This window comes from Arachis ipaensis, chromosome B10, assembly GCF_000816755.2.
Source record: "Arachis ipaensis cultivar K30076 chromosome B10, Araip1.1, whole genome shotgun sequence".
Lineage (NCBI taxonomy): Eukaryota > Viridiplantae > Streptophyta > Magnoliopsida > Fabales > Fabaceae > Arachis > Arachis ipaensis.
In genome coordinates, this window is record NC_029794.2 from 6,128,012 (window position 1) to 6,133,254 (window position 5,243).

Sequence of the window (5,243 nt, forward strand, 5' to 3'; positions counted from 1 at the left end):
ATAAGCAATGATTCAGTTCAAGGTTTGAATGATATTTGCATTCTGTTTTCTTTGTGAATTGAATCAAAGTTACATTAAACAAAATATTTGCAACATATAAGTGTTTATAAGTTTTACAAAAGATTTTCTTGGATGTTCATTATAAGATAATTACACAATTATATTTGTATGTAATCTAGCAAATTATTGGCTTAGTACCAAAGCAATTAATAAAAAAACAATAGTGTATGAATGGATTTGTTCCCTGGATGTTAGTTAATAAATTCATATACGCATTGGATCTAATATAACAAACTCTAAAGATACTAGCAAAGAAATTAACAAAAACAAGAAAAAGGTTTTGGAAAGATTTTCTTGGATGTTCATTATAAGATAATTACACAATTATATTTGTATGTAATCTAGCAAATTATTGGCTTAGTACCAAAGCAATTAATAAAAAAACAATAGTGTATGAATGGATTTGTTCCCTGGATGTTAGTTAATAAATTCATATACACATTGGATCTAATATAACAAACTCTAAAGATACTAGCAAAGAAATTAATAAAAACAGCACCAATAGTTGCAATATCAAATACGTTGCTCTAGCAACTTTAAAATATAGTAACTACTTAAAACAAAGACAAAATTCATGCAAATACCAGTCTAATTGTGATTCAAAAACAAAAGAGAGTTTTGTCCAGAACAATCTCTCATCCCGAGGAGCATTATCAGTATTTTAAGTTTTCTCCATAAAAAAAAAATTAAATTAAGACATCAAAATATCCTAATCATTTGTCCTTAGTTTGCAATTATTCTTCTTGCTCCACATTTTCATCACTCTCTTCATCACTTCTTCTTCGGATGCTCGAAACCAGGATTTGGGATAAAATGGAACATCCTCGATGCAGTCCCCTTACTTGTACCTGCAACAGTTTCTGCTGAGATCCCGTGAATGGTTCTAGGTGGCGGAATAAGAGGTGGTGTGCTAGAATGAATTGGTGCAGAATGATGAGGCCTAATGATAGGTTGCTTGGCCCTTGCACTTGGTGGATTAGATGCTCCATAGTTACCTGCAACTTGACACAATGTAGTTGGGACACTGTGCTGCAATGATTAAACAAAGCCATGTTAGCATAACTATCAGCCTAGCAGCACAATGTGAATACTTAGTAGTAATTTTACTCACAACATTAGTCATGAAACCAGATGAGTTTGTTGCTGCCTGAGTCGGATGGGAATGCTCAACCACATTTTAAAACAGACAAAAATATATCCACAAAATGTCCTTGAGCTATTTTAAAAATGACAATACAGCCCCATAGTGATGCAACAATATGTTTGATTGTGGTTATTACCTGCACTTGGGGTGCTGATTGGGATACATGGATCTCCTTTGCCGGTTAGGTTGAGGTTTCAAAATTTGCTCCAACCTTTGTTGTTCTTTTGGTAGGATTAGTTGGTCTTCTAGTTGTTGCTGTTGGAGGACCCTTGCAACTCTTGAAATTGTGACCAGTCTCGTCGCACTTGCTGCACGTAACCCGAAATGTTTTTTTAACTTTGTTGCCTTCAATTCTGCTAGCTTCTTTTTCTGATGGATCTTTTCTTCTCCTCTTTACTGGTCTACCTACTGGCCTCTTTAGCTTTGGAGGAACTGGATTCAAGTAATTTGTTTTATCCCAATACTCCTCGGAGTTAACAGGCTGGATGCAGTGTTGATATGTCGCTAAAGCTGCTCCAATCTTCAAAAGTGGATGCACATATGTTTCAGGTCTATCACCCCTTCTAGCTATGGCAGCAAGTGCATGGGCGCACGGAAGGCCTACATAAAAGACATACTTTTAGGAACTAAAACACAACAATTTCATAAACAAAAATTAATTGACAATGTAGTACCTGTTAATTGCCAAGCATTACAGGTACATTTGTTCTGAGACAGATTGACAGAAAGCTTCTTTGATCCCTGTTGGACCTCAAATATTCTCCTCTCATCGTCACCAACCCAAACTGGCTGCCAATATCTAACATCCTTCATAATGTCGTCAAGCCTTTTTTGTTGAGTAGGAGCCACTTCGGAGCCAATGTGGGTCTCCAATACTTGTTTGTATTTCGTCATCCTCCTCATAATATAGCACCGAAGCTCCTCACACATAGTCAAAATGGGTTTGGACCGATAGTTAACTATTTTTGCATTCCAAACCTCGCACATATTGTTGGTGAGGTTGTCACACTTTGGCCCGTGACTAAAGTGAGCTTTGGTCCAGCAAGCTGGGTCAAACTTTGCAAGGTAGCTCAATGCATCCTCATTTATCCTTTTCAACTTCTTCATACTTGCCTGGAACTCGGCATCAGTGGTGCATTTAGCACATTCCCATACAATATTTTTAACTTTCTTGTCCTTGTATCGGTTTGTGAAGTTTTTCCAGATATGCCTGACACAGTTCCGATGATGTGCGTGAGGCATCACCTCTTTTAACGCAGGCAACAGACCCTATCTCATACCATCAAAAGAAGACACACACAATTAATAACAACTCATATAAATCATTAACAACTAATAACAACTCACACAAAGTATCTACCCCTTTCCTGACACAGTTTTGGGGATTTTTTATTATGTTTGTCTCATTTCCTTTTCTCATTCAAAGTATCTATCCCTTTCTTTTTTCTAGCAACGAGAAAAAAAATATATGTACTATAGTTAGCTTTTTTGTCCTATATGTAGAAATATGCATAAGATAAAATAAAGCATGAACAAATACACCTATGATAACAACACCAGGATGAAATATCATAAGACCCTGTCATGAGACACAATCTTTAAGTGCATTTAACCAATCTTAACAAAAACAAGAAAAAGGTTTTGGCACCATTAACAGAAAAAGGAAGATCATATATGACAACACTTCAAGATATGCTACCAGCATCCACTTCTGCGGTCTTAGCAGTAACAGTTTCAACAGAGTCAGTTCCAAAAGTCACATTTGCAGCCTCTTCATTCATAGCCTCTTCATTTGTAGCCTCTGTATTCTCATTAGTAGATGCCTCCTTGGCCCCCTTTGCCTTTCTTGGCTTTTTTATCCTCTCCACCCCATGCTCACAATCACATCTAACTCTCCTTTGATCGTTTTTTATATACCTAATCTTCCTTCCCTCATAAATAACATGATCCTTCAGAGCAGTTTTGAAAGATTCAATTGTGACAAATTCCATTCCCAATTCAAAATACACCTCTCCAAATCCAGCAGCATCATTAAATTGTGGAAATTCATACCTCTCTCTTTCATCTTCAGAACTTTCCGGTGTCAATAATGACTCTGATTCATATTCAAAGATTGGATCTTCTTCCTCCACATTTTCTGCACTTTGTTCATCATCTTCACCAGAATTTACATCCTCTGATCTTGGAATAGCAGCTCCTTTTCCACCAAAATTTGTCCCAAATAAAGTTGACCCAGAACCCTTTTGTGTAGTATTTTTTGGGTTCTTGGAATTGGCCTTAGCACCAATAGGCCCACGAAATTTTAGGACTCCAGCACTAGTAGGCCCAGTAGATTTTGGCCCTGTAGCACTAATAGGCCTAGAAGATTTTGGGCTTTCAGCACCAATTGCTCCATCTGACTTTGCATTGGCAGATTTTTTGGCACCCTCAGTTTGCCTAGAACTTGACATAGCAGTACATTTGTTATCAACTATTGAAGCCTTCTTTTTCAAATTAACCATCTTTGAGTTTTTATTTCCCACCCCATCATCACTGGACTCTTCTTCAACATCTGCATCAATGTCAAAGTCTATGTCGAGTCTCTCAGGAGGAGTAATCATTATCAGGTGATCAAAATACAAATAAAACTCCTTCAAGTCCTTGTTCTTTAGTTTATTCTCATGCATCTGATTAATTTCCAGGTCTCCTTTTATAGGATGCAGCCCACTCTCTAAGTCAGGTGCCGTAGGATCAAACCAGTACATAGTTTTGTAATCCAAATAACCCAAACCTTTGAATAGAGTTTGCAGGTCAAAGAAACATATCAGATCAATATCCATCTTAGGGAATTTGTCAACTCTTCCATCAATATATCGAAGAACTGTATTGTTATCCCTTACAAAATGTCCACCATGGTGGAAAACAGGAATCCCAAATTCCTCCATCTACCTGTATGAATAAATACTTATAATCAACAAACATACTCATATAAACCTAGCTCTACTGTGACAATTTTCCTAAAAAACAAACTAAAAAATGTTCATTCAACACATTTAGTAACTGTCAAGAAACATGCATACAAAATTAAAGAGACTCTGAAGACATAACATTGTGCTCTGTAATGCAAAATACACCAGAAAATAATATATCGACTCTAACAACTATAAACATATTCAAACATGGTCTCACCTTCTTCAATGTGCTTCTTCAATGGTGATCAAATCCACTTCAATGCCTCCTCCTTGCGAATTGGTGCTGACGCATCTAGGAGAGACGTCTGGGTAACGGAATGCTAACCTCTATGATGAAATTGACAATGTCCGTCACGATCGTGATGTTGGAGATGAGGTGGGAGATGAGACAGGTGGTGATGAGGTAGGGCTCTCTGTAAAAATTGAAAAATGTTTGGGGTTTGAAGTCTTTTTGCAGTGAAAAGGATTGAAAGGGAAGAGAAGAAACATGACTTTTATTCTCCTCTTGCAATGCTGTGTTTCTACATACTCAAACGACCCCGTTTTACTTATTAGGATAGGGACCAATATGTATGTGACGAACAACTGTGCAGGTTACTGGCCACGTTGGATACTAAAATGGCCAACTCAGCAGTCTCCGTTGATGAGTCACGCCGGAAACCGGATTGGGGACTAATTTGGGTGACGGAGATAAACATTGGGGATTAATATGTGTATTAATTTTTTTGGGGACTAAAATGTCCGCTTTTAAATTCCTCGGGGACTAATTTGGGTAATTACTCTTTTTTTAAATATGTTTACTCTTAAAATAATATTAAACATATTTTTTTAAAATAATAAATCAAAATAATACAACATATATGATAATTATTAGTTGAAATAAAACATAAAAAGAATATTTACTTATTTATTTATTTATTTTTGCGGATACGCGGATATGCGGATCGAATATGTGGATACCAACACAAAATCCGCAATCCGATCCGATTAGTGTGCGGATCCGATCCGATTCGAAAGCCTTGCGGATCGGATTCGGATAAACACCGTGGATATGCGAATCGGATCCGATCCATGAACACCCCTAGATT